The sequence below is a fragment of the Panthera onca genome, chromosome B4 (assembly GCF_046562875.1).
Source record: "Panthera onca isolate mPanOnc1 chromosome B4, mPanOnc1 haplotype 2, whole genome shotgun sequence".
NCBI lineage: Eukaryota > Metazoa > Chordata > Mammalia > Carnivora > Felidae > Panthera > Panthera onca.
Window position 1 is genome coordinate 115,365,826 of NC_138345.1, and position 24,822 is coordinate 115,390,647.

General features: G+C 36.1%; 1 protein-coding gene across 4 annotated transcripts in view; it reads right to left on the reverse strand.

Moving 5' to 3' along the window:
* The window catches only part of CEP83 (centrosomal protein 83), a 120,664-nt gene that overhangs the window by 93,761 nt on the left and 2,081 nt on the right, over window positions 1–24,822 (reverse strand). Inside the window, exon 1 of one of the 4 annotated variants that reach the window (XM_078449612.1) lies at window positions 2,344–2,438. The exons of the other annotated variants lie outside the window; for them this stretch is intronic. The gene's annotated coding sequence lies outside the window, so the exon portion shown is untranslated. Of the gene's footprint in view, window positions 1–2,343; window positions 2,439–24,822 lie in introns of those variants that run through there. 4 annotated transcript variants of the gene reach the window in all.

Below are 24,822 nucleotides of genomic sequence, written 5' to 3' on the forward strand. Positions count from 1 at the left end.
AATAAATTTAGAAAAAAAGACACAGCAAAGAAATACAAGTCTCAGCAAAGAATAGAAGATATAAAGAAGAACCAAGTGAAATTATAGAACTAAAAAATACAATGACCAAAATAAAAATCTAAGGATGAGCTCAAAGGCAGAAATAGAAAAGAGGGGTGCCTGGGTGGCTCAGTTGGTTAAGCATCCAGCTTCAGCTCAGGTCGTGATACACAGTTTGTGAGTTCAAGCCCCATGTCCGGTTCTGTGCTGACGGCTTGGAGCCCGGAGCCCTGCTTTGGATTCTGTGTCTCCCTCTCTCTCTCTGACCCTCCCCTGCTAATGCTCTGTCTCTCTCTCTCAAAAATAAATATTTAAATTTTTTTTGATTAAAAAAAAGAAATAGAGAAGAAAAAGAATGAATTAGAAGACAAAGCAACAGAAATTACTTAACCTGAATAGAAAATAGATGTAAAAAGTAAATAACAGATGTTCAGGAACTTGTGGGACTGAAATAAAACATCCACCATTTGTGTCATTGGAGTATGATTCCATTTATAGTAATATCCAAAATAGGTAAATCGAGAGAGATAGAAAACATATTGATGGCTGCCAGGGACTGAGGGGAGGGAGAAAAAGTGACTGTTCAATGGATACGGAGTTATCTTAGAAGATGATAAAATGTTTGGGAACCAGATGGAGGTGATAGATGTACAACACAATGAATGGACAAAATACCACCGAATTCTCTACTTTAAAACATTCAATTTTATGTTATATGAATTTTGGCACAACATAAAAAAAGAAACCGCAAGCTAGGAACTGAAAGGCACATCAATTTAAAAAAAGACGTATACAAAAATAATACACCAAACACTCTACTTGATTCTAAAATCTTTGTGCCGTCCTTTTTTTTCTTATTACTTTTAAAGTTTATTCATTTTTGAGAGGGAGACAGAGGATCCGAAGCAGGCTCTGCACTATCAACACAAAGCCCGATGTGGGGCTTGAACTCACTAACCATGAGACCATGACCTGAGCCATAAGTCAGACGCTTAACCAACTGAGCCACTGAGGCACCCCTGTACCTTCTTTTGGAAATGCGATCAAGACCAGGATGTCCATCATCATCAATTTTATTCAACAATGAAAATAACCAACAAAAAATGTGGAACAAGACAAAGATATAAAAGGTTAAAAAACTGGGAAGGAAAAATAAAACTTTCTTTACATACAGATTGTTCTAATTGTGTATGTAGAAAATCCAAAAGAATTTATAGAGAAATCATCAGAAGAACTTGGTGAAGACTGCTAGGTGGGTGAATATAAAAATTAACTGCACTCTACGTGTCAGCAATATTTTTAAAGACATTTTAAAAGCACCAAAGAATATCAAATACCTAGGCAAAAAAGATGTGCAAACCATTACACAGATACCCATTAGAGAAACTAAAAAAGACCTATATACATAGAACTATGTACCATATACTGGAAAACAACATTCTAAAGATATAAATTCTCCCCAGATACATGGATGTAATACCAATCAATATCCTAATAAGTAGGGGTGCATGCATGTGTGTTACGTGTGTGTGTGTGTGTGTGTGTGTGTAAAATTTAGCATACTGATTCAGAAATTTACATGGAAATACAAAAGGCCAGAAATCTTGTAAAGAACAGCAGAAACTATTTTAAAACACAAGATAGGAGGACTGGATATCAAGACGTTACAAATCTAGTTATTAAGACACATCGACCCATGTAAGACATTTAAGAACAAAGGTGGTTTTGCTAATCAGTGAGGAAACAGAAGTCTGCAATAAAAAGGTGCTGAGACAACCAGATCACCCTATGGACCTGGGCCCAACTTTGCATTATGCACTAAAATTAACTGTAGTTGTACTGTACTGAAGCTCTAAATGTGAAAAAGCAAAAAAAAAAACACAAAAAACAAAAAAAAAACAAAAACAACAAAGTTACTGGAATATAGGAGAGTGCTTTCAATAACCCATGGCAGGAAAAAAAAAATACTAAAAAAGCTAAAAAGCAATTTCCTGAAAAAATAAGATTGAGCAACTTTTCTCTGTTGATGAGCCATTTGGATGTCCTCTTTTGTGAAAAGTTTATTTGAACCTTTTACCCAATTATTTCTCTTGAATTATCTTTTTACATAGTAACGTGTAGGATTTCTTTTTAAAATTAAAATCACAATGAGAAAACCAAAACGACTGACCGTAACAAGTCTAAAGAGGAGGAGAAGCAACAAGTTGTGGTGTAAACTGGTATATCCATGTTAGAAAAAAATGAGCACTACTCAAGTTAAAGATGTATACATACTATGACCCAAGAATACTTCTTGAAACATACCCCGCCAAAATGTGAGTACAAGTACACCAAGAGATTTCTGTTGTAAAGTTACTGCTTGTAACAATACTATTCCCAGATTAAACCTAGAAAACAAACCAAATGTCCATTAACAGCTGAAGACACATATTGTGACATAATGAAACTAGCACTTTACGACAACGAAAATAACCTACAGAAACACTCTACACAGGTGAACTTCAAAAATACTGTGCAAAAGACAGACAAAAAAGCACACTATTCAAAACATAAAGTTCAGAAAAAATTAAAAATAGGCAAAACTGTAGTATTTAGAAGATACATGCTTAGGTGTGTTTAGGTTATAAAACTATAAAAAGAAGTGATTAACGTAGAAGTCAGGACAGTGTTACCAGAGAAAAGGCCATCAGTGTTCTACATTTTGATCTTTGTTGTGGTTAAATTGGGGGTTTGCTTTGTAAATCACTCAGGACAGTGTTACCAGAGAAAAGGCCATCAGTGTTCTACATTTTGATCTTTGTTGTGGTTAAATTGGGGGTTTGCTTTGTAAATCACTCAAAGGATAGTTTTTGTGCACTTTTCTGCTTTTATAATTCACAATTTTTTAAAACATTCAGAATTTCAAATTCTAAAATTCAAAGTTTTAAACGTTCACTCAAAGATCTGGCTCATATCTCAGGCTTTGTCTCTTCCTTCACTCTGAGGGAGATGGCAGTGTTCACCTCTAGCGCCTGACCCAGTGGGAACGCCACGTGTACCTCCCTGTATGTGGCCCAGCAGTCTTTCCCTCTGGCTCCCTTCCAATTTCCTCTCCCATCCTGTCCTAATAGAAGTGCTAACATTCCTTTACAGTAGTCAGAGTAGCCTTCTAAAGTTCCCTTGTAGGTAGGGGCTCCAGTCACCTGCTGCTGAGACTAATGAAGATGTGGTTGGCTCTTTAAAAAAAAAAGAAAATCTGACTCAATATCATCAAGGATCCTGGTCTTTTTCATTGAAACTGCGTACAGAAAATCTCATTGAAGGGGGAGATCCCACACACCACTACTCATTGCTGTTTACAACCCCAACAGAAAGAAGCTTATTTTGCTACCACTACTCCAACAGGTGGAAACAAGATTTACTCCTTGCCCATCAACAAACCAATGAGAACTACCACAACTCACCCAATGAAAAGCTACCAATGCCCCAAACTCTCACTCCTCTCCTTTCTTTCCAAACTACCCCTCCCAAGTCCCTCCTTTTCTATATAAAAGAATGCTCCTTTCCTTTGTTCTCTGGACTTGCTTACAGTCTGCCATAGTTTGTATGTCCCAAAGTGCGTTTCCTCTGCTATCCTGAATAAACTCATTTTGCTAGTAAAAGTGGCTATTTTATGTTTAAAGTTGACACCATACTTCTGCCAACATAACCTGTTGGCTTAATTCTCTTCATGGTTGTGAAGCTACCACATTTCCAGACATCACATGGATACACAATAACATTCACAAAACAGACAATCTCAACCAATTCTCTTTTGTTTAGCCTTTTTGTTTTTAAAGTAAAATTTACACATAATAAAATGCATAAGTATACAATTCCATGAGCTCACAAAGGAAGAATCCCAGAGTATTCTATTGTTTAAATATACTTTGTTGGGGCACCTGGGTGACTCAGTAAAGCATCCAACTTCGGCTCAGGTCATGATCTCACAGTTCATAAGCTCAAGACCCATGTCGGGCTCTGTGCTGACAGCTCAGGGCCTGAAGCCTGCTTCGGATTCTGTGACTCCCTCTCTGTCTCTCAAAAATAAACATTAAAAAAAATTTTGTTAATAAAAAAAGAATGACTAAAATAAAAAACATAAGACACAACAAGTGTCGGTGAGGATGTGGTGAAAAAGGAATCCTCATGTACTGTTGACGGGAATGCAAACTGGTGCAGCCACTATGGAAAACAGTATGGAGGCTCGTCAAAACATTAAAAATAGAAATACCATATGATCTATAATTGCGCTTCTGGGCATTTACCCAAAGAATATGAAAACACTAAAAGGATATATGCACCCTATGCTTATTGAAGCATTATTTACAATAGCTAAATTTTGGAGGCAGCCCAGTGTCCATCGACAGATGAACAGATAAGATGTGGTGTGTATGTACATATATATGTATATATATGTACATATATAATGGATTATATAATTGTATACATATAATGGAATATTATTCAGCCATAAGAAAGAATGAAATCTTGCCATTTGCAACAACATGGATGGATTTAGAGGGTATAAGCTAAGTAAAATAAGTCAGTGAAAGACAAATACCGTATAATTTCTCTCATAAGTGGAATTTAAGAAACAAAGGAAGTGAACAAACAAAACAAAAGGCAAACCAAAAAACAGACTCTTAAATACAGAGAACAAGCAGATGGTTAGCAGAGGGGAGGATGAGGGGGGAATGGGTAAAATAGGTGAAAGGCATTAAGAGTACACTTCTCGTGATGAACACTGGATAATACATAAAATTAATGACTCACTACATTTTATACCTGAAACTAATATAACACTCTATGTTACCTACATTGGAATTTTTAAAAAGTAAAAAGAAACTGGTGAAATTTTTTTTTTAATGTTTATTTTGAGGGAGAGAAAAACAGATAATAAGCAGGGGAGGGGCAAAAGAGAGGAGATACAGAATCCAAAGCAGGCTCCAGGCTGTCAGCACAGAGTCTGATGCAGGGCTCTAGATCACGAATCACGAGATCACGACCTGAGGTGAAGTCGGAAGCTTAACTGAGCCACCCAGGCGCGCCTGAAATTTTTTAAAGAGACAAAATCTTTTTAAATTTTTTTGAAGTTTTTATTTAAATTCCATTTAGTTAACATACACTGTAATATTAGTTTCAGGTGTACGATACAGTGATTCAATACTTCCACACACCACTGGTGCTCATCACAAACAGTGCACTTAGGTCTTTAATCTATTTTGAATTTATTTTTGTGTATGGCATAAGAAAGTGGTCCAGTTTCGGGGCACCTGGGTGGCTCAGTCGGTTGAGCGTCCGACTTCAGCTCAGGTCATGATCTCGCGGTTTGTGAGTTCGAGCCCCGCGTCAGGCTCTGTGCTGACGGCTTGGAGCCTGGAGCCTGCTTCGGATTCTGTGTCTCCCTCTCTCTGCCCTTCCCCTGCTCATGCTCTGTCTCAAAAATAAATAAAACATTAAAAAATTTTTTAAAAAAAGGGGTCCAGTTTCATTCCTTTGCATATAGTTCTCCATTTTTCCCAGCACCACTTGTTGATGAGACCATCTTTTTTCCATTGCATGTTCTTTCCTCCTTTGCCAAAGATTACTTGATCACATAATTGTGGGTTCATTTCTGGGTTTTCTATTCTGTTCCATTGATCTATATATCTATTTTTATGCCAGTACCATACTGTTTTAATCACTAAAACCTTGTAACATAACTTGAAGCCCAGAACTGTGATGCCTTCAGTTTTTTTTGTTTGTTTTTTTAAGAGGTTGCTTTGGCTATTCAGGCTCTTTCGTGGTTCCATACAAATTTTAGGATTGTTTGTTCTGGCTCTGTGAAAAGTGCTGTTGATATTTTCGTAGGGATTGGATTAAATGTGTAGATTGCTTTGAGTAGTATAGACATTTTGACAGTTGTTCTTCCAATCCATGAGCATGGATTGTCTTTCCATTTCTTTGTGTCATCTTCAATTTCTTTCATCAGTGTCTTATAGTTTTCATAGTGTAAGTTTTCACCTCTTTGGTTAGGTTTATTCCTAATTATCTCATGGTTTTGGGCGCAATTATAAATGGGATAGATTCCTTAATTTCTCTTTCTGCTGTTCCATTACTGATGTATAGAAATGCAACAGATTTCTGTACATTGATTTCGTATCCTGTGACTTTACTGAATTCATTTATCAGTTCTGGCAGTTTTTTGGTGGAGTCTTTCAGCTATTCTCTATAGAATATCATGTCATCTGCAAATAGGAAAGTTTTACTACTTTCTTACCGATTTGGATGCCTTTTGTCTTTTTCTGTTGTCCCACTGCTGTGACTAGAACTTCCAGTACGACGTTGAATAAAAGTGGTGAGAGTAGACATCCTTAAGGTGAACAAAATTTTCCAGAGTTTGAGTATACACGCCAATTCCAATCCTGGCAGTGCCAAAGTGAAAGTGGTCGGGAGCACACCACCACCAAGAGCAAGTGGAGTGGTTTCTATACAGAAGATATGGAAGCGAAGGAAGGAAATCATGTGATGGATATGGCTTAAAGATTGCCTTATTCAGGATAGCCTAGCTGGCTGGCCGTGACTGGTTGTTCGTAAGTTTCATTTCCTCACATTGAAGAGCGTGGATTCTGGCTTATGTTAGCTAAGGGCATTAGAGCCACCTCAGTCTAACAGCCTCCTCATTTAATTACTTTCACACAGTCTTTTTAATTTTAGCAATTCTAGGAGTTGTAAAGTGATAGCTCATTGTGGTTTTAATTTGCATTTCCCTAAAGCTCTTCTCTCCCACCCACCCCCTGTATTTAATGGCCAAAGATCTTCTTCATCCAGGATAAGATCTGTGCTTTAAAAATGTTCACAACAAAAAACGTTTACTTTGCAACTGGTAAAACGAGACAGTGATTTGTGTATTAGAAACAAATACAAATCTACAATTTATCTCACGTACTGACTACTGGTAGCTCCCTGAACATACACTGCTGTTTTCTACCTCCATGTCTTTGCAAATACTAATTGCTTTATCCAGAAGGCCTCTTCTATCCCTCTGTACTCTGGTCTAGTGAATTTCTCATCAGCCTTCAAAACCCTGTTCAGAAATGTATTACTTCCTCCATTAAGTACTTCCTGACTTTCTCAAATATAATTAGGTAACTATTCTATCTTGTAAATGTACATGTATGTATATATAACACATGCAGTGTAACTGCTTCCAGGCAAGAAACATGTCTTACTCATCTTTACAATAACCCACACACAGGCACATCATTACCTCAAAAATATCAAATGATTATATTCACCATTCTAATGCTGCCTTGCTCTTGATTCACTTTCACATCCATTTTCAGTAACTGAGGCTTCCAGACTATATTGGGCTTAATGCTGCCCCAAAGGAAGATAAGTCACTTCTTAATCTCTGTAACCTACGAATATTACCTATATAGTGAAAGATGGGATTAAATTAAGGATTTTTAAAGGAGGAGTTTATCCTGGATTATATGGGTGGGCCCTAAATGCAATCACATGTATCCTTGTAAGAGTGAGGCAGAGGACACTTTGAGACTACAAAGAAGGAGGGAGTATGACCAAAAGGGCAGAGATGTCACCCCAGCCAAGGCATGCCTGGAGCCACAAGAAGCTAGAAGGAAAGGATTCTTCCCTAGAGCCTCTGGAGACAGTGCTGTCCTGGATTTCAGTCTTCTGGTCTCCAAGCTGTGAATGAATAAATTTTTGTTGTTTTAAGCCACCCAGTATGTGGTAATTTGTTACAACAGCTACAGGCTAATTAATATACTGGCTTTCTCTTCAGTCTATTATTCATAACAAATTTTACCCAAACACAAAATTTCTATCACAATTTTAAATTCATACCATAATCAAGTTTTTCTGATTTCAATACACATTTCAATTACTTACAGAATATATCAATGTTATATATAAATGAATAATGTTATATATAAAAGAAACAATTCTTATTACACAAAGTTTGCCAAATAAAATCACAACACAAATTTTTTAAACATTTAAAAAAATTTTTAACGTTTATTCAGTTTTCAGAGACAGAGCACGAGCAGGGGAGAGGCGGAGAGAGAGGGAGACACAGAATCTCAATCTGTCAGAACAGAGCCCAACGGCAGACTTACACTCACGAACTGTGAGATCATGACCTGGGTCAAAGTCGGCTGCTTAAACAATTGAGCCACACAAGTGCCCCCACAATGCAAATTTTTTAAGCACATGGTTCAAACCAAACTTTTTTTTAAATGTTTATTTTTGAGAGACAGAACACAAGTGGGGGAGAGGTAGAGAGAGGGGGAGACACAGAATCCAAAGCAGGTTCCAGGCTCTGAGCTGTCAGCACAGAGCCCAACGTGAGGCTCGAACTCACCAACTGTGAAATCATGACCTGAGCCCAAGTTGGGACGCTTAACCAACTGAGCCACCCAGGCACCCCCAAACCAAACTTTTAAAAAAGAAAGGTTTAACAGATTACTTTTGATCAGTCTATTAATCAGGGAGCACTTATTAGATGAACTAGTCTCTGTGAAAGGCAGTTTTTTAAAAACTCAGCACAACTCTTCTCAAAATACCTCATCTTCCTCTCCTTACAACTCTATCATAGAGCCATACCTTCCTACCACTTCTTTTGACTAGTCCCAGCTCTACAGACATACCTATGACATTCTTTTGCACAGGAGCTGTATTTCTTAAGCAGTGTACAATGTCTGCTCAAAAGGATGGAAATTCCAAATATTCCAAAAGCACAGCTGCTAATGCTCATGGAAATCTTCCAAACACATTCCCTTAAAAAGCACATGCTATGCCTTTGAACATTTCAAAACAATGCTTTAAATACTACATGCCCCTAGAGTGAATGCTGTTTTTTAAAAACATTAAAAGTCTAAGCAGAACTACATGAGGCATTACTTCTCTTATAACAAAACATTAGAAATTAAGGTCTTTAAAACCCAGAGAGACTACCACACTAGTCACCCAAATAGACTCTGGATGGCCATCCCAGGGTGTCTTGTATACAAAAAATGTCACAACTTGACACCCTGCCAAAACCTGAAGTGCAGCTGGGAAGAGACCCTTCAAAACCCTGGTAAGGTGCCAGGCCCCTTAATTGTGATTTAGAATGAAACAGGAGGGCAAGGAAAGAGGAAGGGAAGAAGATATGTATTAGAGTGGTTAGCAATCAACCACCAAGCACTCTGAATTAAAATGTTATTCTATTCTTATAATTGCACTGTCTGCTTCCACACAGCTTAATTCACACAAAAGAATTCTACAAAATAGGATTTAGTAACCAGTCAACCTCAAATACTTAGAAATAAGTTACAAAAGTCTCTGAAAAGTTGTGATCTGAAAACCAAAGATGACTGTTGCCTAAACCATACTTCAAATTCATTTTAATGTTTCTTAGTGTAGGCTCTCTTGCATATAACACGGGACTTGCCAAAAGATTTATGAGCACTTAATACCTTTGTGTGAGCTGTAGAGGCTTCCTTGCTCATAGCCCCATATACTGAAATAGATAAAGCACCTCGTAGCTTGTAACACAAAATGAAGGCTATCTACTGATCTGACAATATATCCTGGAAATTATTTTTTAAGTAAATCTGAATTATTTCCATGAGATTTATGCCTTAGTCTGAAAAGTTAAATAAAGGAAAAAAGTTGATTAAGAGTTCAACATTTTTGCTCAGGTTAACATAAACATTCTCTTTTTCATCTTTGAGGATCTACCAAAAAGAAAGTATAAAATTTCTCAGAGCCAGAAAAGGTAAATAAATAAAAGTCATCCTCAAGACAGAGGTTAATTTTAAAACCGTATCTTTATTCATTCATCAGTTGATGGGCATTTAGGCTCTTTCCATAATTTGGCTATTGTTGATGGTACTGCTATAAACTCGGCAATGAAAAAGAATGAAATCTTGCCATTTGCAACAACGTGGATGGAACTGGAAGGTATTTTGCTAAATGAAATAAATCAGTCAGAGAAAGACAGGTATCATATGTTTTCATTCATATGTGGAATTTGAGAAACTTAACGGAAGACCATGGAGGAAGGGAAGGAAAAAAAGTAGCTACAGAGAGGGAGGTAAACCATGAGAGACTCTTAAATACAGAGAACAAACAGGGTTAAATGGGGTGGACAGGTGGGGGGAGTGGGGAAAATGGGTGATGGGCATTGAGGAGGGCACCTGTCGGGATGAGCACCTGGTATTGTATGTAAGTGATGGATTACAGGAATCTACTCCCAAGGCCAAGAGCACACTATATACACTGCATGTTAGCTAATTTGACAATAAATTATATAATAAATAAATAAATAAATCCCTATCTTACCAAAAACAGGGGGTGGGGGCAATTAATACAACCAGCATTTACTGAGTGGCTACCACACCACATTTACTGAGTGGTCCACTTACACAAAGAGAACTCTGAGGGGGATACAGAAATATGCAGACCATCAGGTCAAGCCAACTTCTTAGCAGGGAAGAGCCTGCCTGTATTAAAAGTATTACAGACACTTTCTAAGTGTCTATTATGTGCTAACACTGTTGGGTACAGGGATACAGTAATAAATAAATAAAAATCCTTGCCCTCAAGGAGTTCGAGTTAGTCCTTGAAACCTACATGTTAACCAACACTTGCTGACTGAACAAGGATAAGAGAAAATTTATTATTTACCAAATCCTTTTTGTACTTAAATTTTTTGCCATGTGCATATATTACCAATTCCAAGTAATACATGAATTCAGAAAGTTTTAAAAGTATAAAGCAATGTAATATATTTATAGGCAGTATGTGTACAAAGGGAAGACAGGCCTACTTCCACTAGAGAGGCTGTCCAGGAAAATTTCACAAAGAGGGTGATCCTGAGATAAAACCAAACACGCAGAGAAGAAACATCAAGTATGAAGGCATGGAGATGGAAAACAACTTTGTGGGTAGGGGATAGTGAGGTGGGGAGCAGATGAGCCTAGAGAGGTGGGCCAGGGCCTTGAAGGAAATGTGCAGGAGACTGGAGTTTATCCTGGGATCTAGAAGAGCCAATGCAAAGTTTTAAGCTTGTTGGCAGATGAGGGACAGTCCAGGATAGTTTCAGATTTGTACTTTAGAAAAATAACTAGGTTATCCAAGGTGTGTAAAATAAACTAGGTGGGCAGGGAGATAGTGGGAATCCTAGAGAAAATAAGATCAAAAGGCTGGGAAAGTAATGATAAAGATCTGAACTAAAACAATGGTAGCAAGTAGTCAACAGGGAATGATCTTGAAAATAAACTTGGAGTTAGAAGTAACAGAAATTAGTAGTTAGATATTGACACTCATCTCCCTCAAAAAAAAAAATAATAAAAATAAAAGCTATTTTAATGTTATTAGTTAAAAGGCCAACCAGAAAATCAGGGAAGAAGAAAAAAAAAAATGGAATCCAGTGAAAGTAGAAGAAAGGTTGCTTCAAAGATTACAAGTACTCATCCTCCATGTAAAAAATGAATCAAGCACAGGAACCTTTGCAAAAGCATCTTAGTAAATGCAAATACCATCATAGTACAACACTCAAAATATCTACCTTTCTTCCATAGAGAGTTCATCAGCAGAGGGGTAAACACTAACGCTTGCTCTGTCAGGAACAAAGACATAAAATAAGTATTTTGTTCTTTAAATGTCCACCTCCTGTAACTCCTCATTCTTTCCCTCAAACAATCATCTCTATAGCAACATAACTCAAGAAATTCGTGGGTGGAAAGCATATGTTTTTTGCAAAAATATGAGAACTCAAGAACACGACTACTCTATTTTTCCCTTTAATATAAGAGATTCACAACATACCCTAAAAGATAACTGCAAAATATGGAACAAAAAAAGACTTAAAAATGTGAGGAAATGTAAAAATCGGTATTGCACATGCTTATATGGAAATTCTTTTTATATGTTACAATGACACCTTGTGGTAAGGCTTTTTAAATTATATAACTTACCTTGGAAAATATTTTTACACCAGAAATATAATAAAACTGTTTTAGAATATAGGAAAAGACCAAGATCATATGCTGAGGTAGAATAAACAGATACAATGATCCAATTGGAGAAATAAGGTAATAGAGGCTCTTCAAATATTAAAAATGGAACTACTGTATGATCCACCAATTCCATTCTGGGTATTTATCTGAAGAAAATGAAAACACTAACTTGAAAAGATATATGCATCCCCACATTTGCTGCAGCATTATTTACAATAACCAAGACACAGGAACAATCTACATGTCCATCAATGGATGAATAGATAAGAAAATTGAGCAACAGACACACATACACAATGGAATATTATTCAGCCATTAAAAAAAAAGAATGAAATCTTGCCATTTGTGATAACAAGGAGAGACCTCGAGGGCATTATGCTAAGTGAAATAAGTCAGAGATAAACAAGTGAATAAGTGAAATAAGTCTCCTCCTCCCCCCAACATGCACAAACACTCCAAACTATTAGACTGGTGGTTGCCAGAGGCAGGAGATGAAGAGTGAGAAAAATGGGTGACCTGGTTTTGTTGTTTAAATAAATTGAATTTTTAAGAAAGAAAAAAGGGGCACCTGGCTGGCTCAGTCAGTGGAGAATGTGACTCTTGATTTCAGGGTTGTGAGTTCAAGCCCACATGGGTTATAGAGATTACTTAAAAAATAAAATAAAATCCTAGAGAGGGAGAGAGGCAAACCACATGAGACTCTTAAATACAGAGAACAAACGGAGGGTGGATGGGGTGGGGGAGAGGGAAAAATGGGTGATGGGCACTGAGGAGGGCACTTGTTGGGATGAACACTGGGCATTGTATGTAAGCCAATTTGACAATAAATTATATTCATAAAAAAATTAAAATTAAAAAAATAAAATCCTTAAAAAGAAAAGAAAATGGAGGACAAAAAAAAATCAAGCTTTAAAAAACATCATGATATACAGGCTAAAGCAACTATAAACTATAAGGTATTATACTATTCCCTTCAATTAAACTAAAATTATTAGTGTTTCTTATATGATGCAAAAATAAACTGCTTTTGAAATCTGGGGCAAAATTTGTAAGAATGGCAGTCCCTTTACATGAGAATATGGACACATGGTTTATGAAGTATGAAAATAATTTTGTCATTACTCCTTTCTTTTCAATATTACATTAAAATTTTCAATCTTGATTAATCCAATAATTAACAGAATTTACAATCATCTTTCAAGAGCTTATTTACTAAACCATGCCAAACACCGTAAACATACAGAAAGGTTAATAACACAGTTTGCACACAACCACCTTTATAAATCTCTGAAATATTCTTCTCCCTTAGCATCTACAGTACCATGATCATCTCCTAGCTCTTTGACTTCTGTCTCTTCTTTGTTCCTGTTCTCCCAGTCACCATGAGAAATCTCTGATCCACTGCTGCCTCTCTCTAAATTAAGTCAAGTGGCTTCTCTCACACTTCATTTTTTACACCTATTTGAATGACATTCAAATTTACACCCACATTCCGAACACAGCTCATAACTCCCACTCTACTCACATGTCCCATCCACAATGGAAGCTGAACATAAGAATTAAACTCATTAACTTCAAATTTCCATCTGCCTCCTTTAAAAAAAAAAAAAAAAGTTACCACTATCATCTCTGAATTTCTTAGTACACAACTCATTCCTCAACTTCCATTAGTAATAAATTATTAATCTTGCTGATTCTTCTTCATCTGTCTCTTGATTTGAATCATTCTTCTTCTAGAACCATCACCCTTGAGGGCAAAACCTCAAATATTTTACCCTTGGCTTATTTTAAGAGAAATCTCCTAAACATGTGCCAGATTTTGGTCTTTCCTCACCCTTACATCGCCTACAAATATCCACCAGGACAATCTTTCTCATATACTGTGTTCATCACTGTAACTACTATTATAATCCTTCCTATTTACTGGATGGATCAAATCTAAGCTTCTCAGCCAAACTCACAGTCCTACATTAGCCAACTGTCTATATAAACGCAAACATTTCATTTTGCTGCTTCACAACACTCCTTTGCTAGAGCCAATTAAGTTTGCTTTACAGTCCCTCAGACACATTATTTATTCTTGCCTTCACAACTGTGTTCATATAGTTATGCCAAATTAAAATGCCTCCTTAAATCTCTTCAATTAATCCACAAATCAAGGTCAGAGTTAAACCTAAAACCTTACAGTCTAAACATACTTTGAGTTTATAGTTACTCTGAAAGTAAACATAAACAGGGGTGCCTGGGTGGCTCAGTCAGTTAAGCATCCAACTTTGGCTCAGGTCATGATCTCATGGTTTGTGAGTTCAAGCCCCGCATCAGGCTCTGTGCTGACAGCTCAGACCCTGGAGCCTGCTTCAAATTCTGTGTCTCCCTCTCTCTCTCTTCCCCTCCCTGCTCACCGTTTCTCTCTCAAAAATAAACATTTAAAAAATAATAATAATAGCAAACATAAACATAAAGCTCTTTCTGCTTCACTGGTTTCTGCCTTCCTTGTGCTTACCTCAGAATATTTATTCTGTATTCTATCACATCTGCACTTTTCCCCTCTAATGCTTTATAATTATGTAAACTGCCTTTCTAAAGAAATTAAGTTTCTCAAAGAAAAAACAATAATCGTCTACTCATCAGAGAAATACAAATCAAAGCCACACTGAGATACCACCTCACACCAGTCAGACTGGCTAAAACGAACAAATCATGGAAACCACAGATGCTGGCAAGGATATGGAGAAATGGAAACCCTCTCGCACTGTTAGTGAGAATGCAAACTGGTATAGCCACTCTGGAAAAGTGTGAAGGTTCCTCAAAAAGTTAAAAATAGAACTACCCTATGACCCGGCAATAACACTACTAGAAATTTACCCAAGGGATACAGGACTGCTGATGCATCGGGGCACATGTACCCTAATGTTTATAGCAGTGCTTTCAACAATAGCCAAATTATGGAAAGAGGCCAAAATGTTCATCAACTGATGAATGGATAAAGATGTGGTTTATATATACAATGGAATACTACTTGGCAATGAGAAAGAATGAAATCATGCCATTTGCAGCAACGTGGATGGAACTGGAGGTATTATGCTGAGTGAAACAAGTCAGAGAAGTACAGATATTATATGTTTTCACTCATATGTGGATCTTGAGAAACTTAACAGAAGACCATGGGGGAAGGGAAGGGGGAAAAAATAGGTACAAACAGAGAGGGAGGGAGGCAAACCACAAGAGACTCTTAAATACAGAGAACTGAGGGTGGATGGGAGGGTGGGGGAGAGGGGAATATGGGTGATGGGCATTGTGGAGGGCACTTGTTGGGATGAGCACTGGGTGTTGTTTGTAAACCAACATGACAATAAATTATATTCATTAAAATTTTTTTTAAATAATAAAAAAGAAAAAAACAATAATCCTCTACCTTTTGGGTCCTTTTCATAACTCCCAATTGCAATAAACTTAATGACAAAAGTGAACCACAAATTTTCTGTGATATGAATCCTACTTTCCCACAGGCTTACAATGTAATTTCAAAGATGAAAAAGGATGTCACCAAGAACACTGTTTGCTAATCAATTATGCATGCCTTAAACAGTTATCCATCAAGATATTTCTGCCTGAAAAAAAAATTCTGGGGACAGTCTGGTAACCAAAAGCCTTAAAAAGTGAACATAACCTTTGACCTAGCAATTCCACATAGTAGGAATTAATTCTAAGAAACTAATCAGAGATGTGTACCAACATTTGTGTTCAAGGACTGCTTTCATTTATCATTCAGTAAACACTTATTGAGTACATACCAAGGGCCAAGTAGAAGTGGAAGATAAAATTAGGTCCCTGCCTTCATGGTGTTTACATCACAGTGCTGTTTATTATGGAAAACAGGCTATTTTCTAAAAAGTGTGTTTAATAGAAAGTTATACCATATTCATGGATCAGATAATAATCCCATTGTTAAGATATTGCTAAGATGTTAATTTCTCCCACATTCAATGCAATGCCATTTAAAAGCCCAGCAGACTTTATAGATATTAACAAGCTAATTCTAAAATTTATATGGAAACAAAAAGACATGGAATAGCCAAAACAACTTTGGGGAAAAAAAAAAATGTTGGAGAACCTGCACTACCTAACTTCATAACTTACTAAATCCAACAAAAATCAAAATTGTGTGGCATTAGTGTCAACACAGACACATAAATCCATTAAAAAGAGAGTAAAGTTCAGAAACAGATTCAAACAAATATGGCCAATTGACTGACAAAAATGTAAAGTCAGTTCAATCGATAGGATAGTCTTTCCAATAAGTGGTCCCGGGACATATGCAAAAAATGAATTTTAAGTTGTACCTCACACCATACACAAAAGTTGACTCATAATGTATATATAAACACAAAACATAAAACTATAAAACTCTTAAAGAAAATGTAGAAGAAAAGTTTAGTCATGGGTTAGGTAAAAGATTTCTTTAAATTGGTTAATTATTATTAAAATTAACAAGTTAATTTTAAACCAAAAGAACTTCTGTATTTAAAAGACACCATAATGGGGGCTCCTGAGTGGCTCAGATGGTTAAGCACTCGACCTTGGCTTAGGTCATGTCTCCCAGCTAGTTGGTTGGAGCCCTGCATCAGGCTCCATGCTGACAGCTCAGAGCCTAGAACCTGCTTTGGATTCTGTGACTCCCTCTCTCTCTGTCCCTCCCCCGCTCATGCTGTCTCTCTCTCTCTCTCTCTCAAAAATAAATTAACATTAAAAAAAAATTAAAAGACACCATAACGGAAATGAAAACAAGACTGGAGGAATAATTTATACATATATGTATCAAAACATATTATATATATATAATACATATAAACATATATCTATCATATTGATAAAGGACTTGCATCCAAAATACATAAAGAATTCTGAAAACTAAATCATAAAAAAAAAAAGCTCAATTTAACAACATAAAACTGGCTGAAAGATTTGAGCAGACACCATGCCAAGAAGACACACAAATGGTTAAATAAACACTTGAAAAGATGTTAAATATCATTAGTTATTAATGGCATGCAAATTAAGAACACAACATAGGGGCATCTGGGTGGTTCAGTCAGTTAAGCATCGGACTCTTGATTTCAGCTCAGGCCACAATCTCACAGTTTGTGAGTTTAAGCCCAACATCAGGCTCCCCACTAGCAGAGAAGCTCTGCACTGCCCCTCCCCTGCTGGAGCTCTATCTCTTTCTCTCTCAAATAAATAAATAAATAAATAAACGTTAAAAAAATGTTTTTTTTAAAAGAACACAATGTAATACTACTATACACCTATTAAAATGGTTAAAACTTAAAAGGCTAATATTACAAAGTACTGTCTATGAATGTAGAAGAACTGAAAGTTTCATAAACTGGTGGAAATATAGGAAAATCATTTGAGGAAATCATTTAATTTTTAAGAAACTGACAAACATTACCATATAATCTAGCCATTTTATTTTTAAGTATTCACCCAGGAGAAATGAGAGCATGTCTATACAAAGACTTCTACACAAATGTTTATAGCAGCTTTTTTTGTGAGACTCAAACACAGGTCCATTAAGAGGTAAATGGATAAACAAATTGTGATATATCCATACAATTGAATACAATATTCAATAAATATGAGTTATTTACCATGAATGAATCTCAAAATAATTATGCTGAGTGAAAAAAAATCTAGACAAAAAAGAGTGCATTTTATATTATTTCATTTATATAATTCCAGGAAATGCAAACGAATCATAATGCCAGAAAGCATAACAGTGGTTGCCTGGAAATAGGAAAGAGTGAGCAGTTGGAGGGGGTAGGAGCAAAAGGGAAGGATCATAAGAAAATTTCTGGGGATAATAGATATATTTAATTCTTGACTGTGATGATAGTTTCACAGGTATATATACATATACATATATATATATATATATATATATATCTCAAAACTTTAATTTTAAAAATGTACAATTTGTTATTTATCAATTATATTTTAAAAAGCTGTTTTTAAAAATAAACATTGTGGGGCGCCTGGGTGGCGCAGTCGGTTAAGCGTCCGACTTCAGCCGGGTCACGATCTCGCGGTCCGTGAGTTCGAGCCCCGCGTCGGGCTCTGGGCTGATGGCCCGGAGCCTGGAGCCTGTTTCCAATTCTGTGTCTCCCTCTCTCTCTGCCCCTCCCCCGTTCATGCTGTGTCTCTCTCTGTCCCAAAAATAAATAAAAAACGTTGAAAAAAAAAAAATAAAAAAAAAAAATAAATAAACATTGTGAACCATAAGGAAAAAAACTTTCCTAAAAGTAAATTCTAGGCCAAAATGTCAGTTAAATTTTTCTTTAAAAAAAAAGAGAAAAAGTTATGAAAGAATACTTAACATCAGGAGATGTTTGTTACATAAGTAGAAAACACAGACCACAAAATACTCTGGTATACAATCCTTATTTTGTAAAAAGCCTATTTACATAACTATATATGCATAAAAAACAGAGAAGATAAACAGTAAAATATTAAGTAAGACCTATGGGTGATAGGTGTGATTTTATTATGTCTGTGCATTTCCTGCACATTTCTTATTTTACAACATAAAATATATTTATAACCAGATGGAAAATGTCAACTGAAAAAAAGGACACCTCAAAGTCTACTTGATGACCAAAGGAGGAGGAAAAAAGTCTCCCCTTTGCACATCAGAAAAAGTGACCAAATATAAAAGAAAATGAGGCTTGAAGTTAAAGCCTCCACTTCAAGAAATAACCCAGAATTACTGAAATTCCATGCCTTTCCACGTAAGTTTATGCAACACTCAAAAATGTATTCAGAGACAACTGCTTGTTGTCAGCCCCAAATCCATACTCTACAGAACTACCAAATCTAAAACAGCAGTATTCAAACAGTTCTAGTAAATACCTTCAAACTAAATCTTATAGAACTCCAATATTTAGAACATACTAGGTCTTTTACTTGTGTCTATTAAATATAAAAATTTTAATTCAGAAGATTTTATACTGAAGACATATCAGATCTTTATTTCCGTACCAGTTAATATGCTGGAGGTCTCTAATATTTTTAAATCCAGTTTACAGCACATTTGGATATATTTATCTTTTACTGTACCTTTTAAAATAGTTGAAGATGTAGTTAAAAAACATTCAAATCAAATCTTGGCAGAATCCTGAAGTGCTTCCCACTCAACAGTTTTGCAAAATTGGTCAATAACGGTTAATTCAAGCTTATTAATATAGTATATAAAACCTTTCACAATCTGGACCCTCTTTACCCTTCCATGCTCACAACTCACTGATTTGTGCTTATACCCTAACAAAACTAAATCGCTTATAGTTCATTGAACACACCATACATTTGCTCACCTCACATGGATCCCTCTGTGGAATGCAATCTCCTAATCTCACCTTTCATTCATTTTTATATTCAACTCAGTCACTACTTCCTTCTGAAAGGCTTTCCTAGATGCTTCCCTTTTTCTTTTCCTCTAATCCATTGAGTTAACTGTCATTGTGGGTCCTCCATAATGCCATGTATTTATCCATATCAATTTATTCACTTCACTATATTATAATCAGCTATATGTATTCCAATCGCCTGCACTAGACAAAAACCTCCCTGAGATCAGAGATTATGTCGGAGTCATCTTAATACCCCCAAAACCTTGCATAATAGCTGGAACATGGCAGGTAATCAATGAACACTTGTTGAATGAATAGTAAGCAGTTTTTCCACTTATCAAAAGGACAGGAAAAGCAAGAAACTGCATAGGTCTTGGGGTTCCAAAACCCCAAATGCTTTATAATTTGGTGCTAAAGGAAAATCACGGAATTTAAGTCAACGAGTACATTTAGAGGACAAATAAATGCCTACTATTGTGCAAAGGATTATGAGTGATATTAAAGAAGTATGGATCAAGTTTTACCCTAAGAGTTCCACACAGAAGCAAAAAACCATATGAGGAGATGAGCAGGCTGATAAATCCTCTTCACAAAACAGCCAAATAACCATTTTAGTGATTTGGAATTCAATCAAAAGCATTCATCAAACTGAAAAGTGTTTATTCATGAAAACAACTAAACTCTGGATAAGAAGAACATGAGTTTACAGCATTCTTACCTTTGGCTACTCCCATCTCCTCCCACCTGTGTCACTTATAGGAGTTTAACAAGCTATGAGGCAGAAGGTTCACCACCACTACTGGAGCTTAATCTGTTGATCTGCTACACGGTCAGTTGAAGTGGAGACTTCTGTGGTAAGTTAACAGTGAGGGCCAGTGGCACCTGGAGCCTGAGGCTGCAGGACTCTATGCGGCAAGCAACAAACTGGCATACTAGCTGAGGATTTTACAGGAGTTCTGGAAGTTTAGACAGCCTTGGAGGGGCTTGATAAACTATTTACGAATGCAGGTTAAAATAAAACTGTGGACTACAGACTGAAGGAGGTCCATGCCACTCACACATCCTTGGCCGGCAGAGCTATCTATCCTCATGCACATGGCAAGAGAGGCTGGTGCAAAGTAAAAGCCAGGGCAAACTTAAAAATGACCTGTGTCTGAATGTACTCCCTCATAATCCTATAAATCATCAGCAGTACTAGCCATATTAGTATCAGGCACAGCTGTATTAGTTCAAACTGAACACAACTTTTGACCAATCCTTGGCTGAACACTAATGTATGCAGACACAGAAAGTGAGGTTTAAAAAAAAAAAAAAAATCAGTAAAACCAGCAGATGTCATAACAACCTAATATAGGGGAAACAGACTTTACAAATTTAGACCAGGCAAGTTACTAAACAAACAGAAAAAAAAATCAGCCTCCAAAAGAAAAGCCAAAATATAGAGTTGCTTCAAAACATTATCTAAAATGCCCAGTATTCAACAAAAAATTAGAATACAAGAAAAAAAAAAAACTGTGACCCTTTCTCAAGAAGAAAAACATCAAACAGAAGATGTCTCTGGGTGTCTCCTAATACTGGATTTGGCAAACAAAAACCTCAAATGAGCTATAATAAATATGTTCAGAGAACTAAAAGGAAAGCATCTTTAAAAAACTCAATGAAAGTATGATGGCAATGACTCAGATGGCTGAAAATAGAGACAAAAATTGCTTTTAAAAATGGAAATTCTCGTGTTGAAAAGTAGAATTATTGAAATAAACTCATTGGAGGGGCTCAACATCAGACTTGAGATGACAGAAGACGGAAGAAATGAACCTGAAGATCAACAAAGAAGTACCCACTCTGAAGAACAGAAAGAAAAAATAAAGAGAAATGAACAGAATGTCAGATTCTGCACAACAATGTAAAGCATAACATATATATAATAAGAGTTCCAGAAGAGGAAAGAGCAACAGTTGGGGGGGGGGGGGGGGGGGGGGTGGAGTTAAGAAATAATGGCTACAAATTTCCAAATTTGAAGAAAAACATTAATTTATCTATCCAAGAACCAACACAAATAGATCAGCACCAAGACACACCACAGTCAAAATGCTGACAGAGCACAAAAAAAAAAAAAAAAAAAAAAAAAACCCTAAAAGGAGCAAGAGAAAAATGACTCATCATGTACAAGGGAACAATGGTATGATTAACAGCTGGCATCCCATCAGAAATGATGAGGCCAGGAAAAGAAACCATGGAATTTAAAGAAACAAAAAAGCTCTCAACTAAGAATTCTGTATTCAGCAAAACCATCCTTCAAAAACGACACTGAAATCAGTGAAATCAAGATAAAGTCTTAAGAGAATCTGTTGCTGTCCAACATGCCTTAGGAGAAATACTAAATGAAGACCTCCATGCTGAAAAGAAGTTACTCCAGAAAGTAACAAATCCACAGGAAAAAAAATAAAGCGTGCAGAAAATATAATTATATAGGTAAATACAAAAGATTCTAGACATGTAATTGTTCTCACTACTTTTCTTTACTTCCCTTAAAAAAATAAGATTATATAAAGCAGTAATTAAGGTAGTATTTGGCTGGGTTTATAATATGCATAACTGTAGTATGTATGACAATAATAGAACAAAGAGGGAAAAGAGATATATCGAAGTTTCCATAATTTACCAGAATTAATTTAGTATCATTCTGAAGGAGACTATAAGTTAAAATGTATTATTATTACCCCTAGAGCAACCAATATGTAAATAACATATTGAAAGAAATGAACAAAATAATTAAAACGGTTCACTAAAAATTAACACAAAGTCAGTAAAGGAGGAAAAGAGAAGAAACAGAAGACACACAAAAAATAACAAAATAGCAGACATAAATCCAACAAAATCAACAATTATATTAAATGTGAATGGACTAAATACCCCCATTCAAAAGGCAGAGAATATAAGACTGAATGTAAATAAAAACAAAAACAAAAAACAAGACCCAAATGTATGCTGTCTTTAAGAGATATATCTTAGATTCAAAGACATAAAAATGTTAAAATTAAAGGATATAAAAATAATATACTAATAAAACTAGAGTAGCTATAGAACTAAAATGACAAAATATAATTTAAAACAAGTAATACTATTTTTTTTTTTTTAATTTTTTTTCAACGTTTTTTATTTATTTTTGGGACAGAGAGAGACAGAGCATGAACGGGGGAGGGGCAGAGAGAGAGGGAGACACAGAATCGGAAACAGGCTCCAGGCTCCGAGCCATCAGCCCAGAGCCTGACGCGGGGCTCGAACTCACGGACCGCGAGATCGTGACCTGGCTGAAGTCGGACGCTTAACCGACTGCGCCACCCAGGCGCCCCTAAAACAAGTAATACTATTGAAGACAAAGAAGACTATTTCTTAATGACAAAAGTCACTGCGTCAGAAAAACATAATAATTATATACATCTAACAATAAAACCCCGAAATACATGGAAGCAAAAAAGGAAAATTAAAAAGAGAAATAGAGAATACAACAAAAATAGTTGTACAGTATAATGATACAACAAGATAGAAAATCTGCAAGGATATTGAGGACTTGACAAACACTATCAATGAATTTGATATAACTGACAGAACACTCCACCTCTAAACTGCAGAATACATATTCCTTTCAAACACACATAAAACATTCCAATAAACCATATGCTGGGCCACAAAACAAGTCTCAGTGAATTTAAAAATACTGAAATCATGAAAAGTACATTATTTGACCACAAGAGAATCAGAGATCCACAACAGAGAGAAATCTGGGAATACTCTGAAAATATTGGTAAATTCAACAACAAATTTCTAAATAACCCATGAGTCAAATAAATCACAAGGAAAATTTAAACATATTTGAATTGAATGAAAACAAAAACAGCATATCAAAATGTATGGAATGTAGTTAAAACAGTGCTCAGAGGGAAATGTATAGCTTTAAACATCCATCAGAAAAGAAAACAGGTCACAAATCAATAATCTAAGCTTCCACCTTAGGTAATAAGGCAGGGGCGGGAGGGGGGGTGGGGAAGTACACTAAGCCTAAAGCAAGCAGAACAAAGGGAGGAAAATGTTAGAGTAGAAATCAATGAAGCAGAAAATAAATAAATAATTAAATAAAAAGCTGGTTCTTTAAAAAAAAAAAAAATTAATGTTTATTTATTTGAGAGAGAGAGAGAGAGAGAGAGAGAGAGAGACAGAATCTGAAGCAGGGACCAGGATCTGAGCTGTCAGCACAGAGCCCAAAGCAGAGCTTGAACCCACAAACTGCGAGACCATGACCTGAGCCAAAGTCAGTTGCTTAAACAACCGAGCCACCAGGTGCCCCAAAAGCTGGTTCTTTAAAAAGATCAACAAAAACTGGGGCACCTGGGTGGCTCAGTCGGTTAAGTGTCGGACTCTTGATTTTGGCTCAGGTCATGACCTCACGGTTCATGGGTTTGAGCCCCATGTCAGGCTCTATGCTGACAGCTTAGAGCCTGCTTGGGTTCTATCTCACTCTCTTTCTACCTCTCCCCTGCTTGCTCATGTGCATTTTCTCTCTCTCTCAAAAATAAACAAACTTTTTAAAAAAATCAACAAAACTGACATACTTAGGCTAGATTTATCAGAAAACAGAGAAACGATACAAATTACCAAAATAAAGAATGAAAAACAGATCACCAACCTTACAGTGTCTTAAAAGACTAAAAAATATGAACTTTGTATCAACAAATTAAACACTATGAAACGGACTAATGTCTAACAACACACGTTATCAAAACTCAAAAAGAAACAAAATCCAAATGGAACTAATATAACAAGTGAGGAAATTGAATTAGTAATCTAATCTTCCCACAAAGAGTAAAATCTTCCCACAAAGAAAAGCCCAAGCCCACACAGCTTCATTGGTGAATGCTATCAAATAGTTAAAGAAGTAATAGCAATCCTTTGGAAACTATTTCAGAAAAAAAAAGAGGGGAAAACATCATGCAACTCCTTCAATGAGGCCAGTGTTGCCCTGATAACAAAGTTGGACAAAGGCACCACAAGAAACCAACAGACTAATATCCTTCATGAATATAAACACAAAATTCCTTGACAGAATTTAGGAAAGCCAAATTTAGCAACATATATAAAATTATACAGCATGACTAACTGAAACTAATCCCTGGAATACAGGATTGAGTTAACCTCTGAGAATCAATTGATGTAAGATACCATATTAAAAGAATAAAGGACAAAATCTATATGATCATCTCATTGGATGCCGGGCAGAAAAATTCCAACAAAATCCAATACCCATTCATGATTAAAAACTCAACAAACTAGGAACAAAAGGGAACTTACTC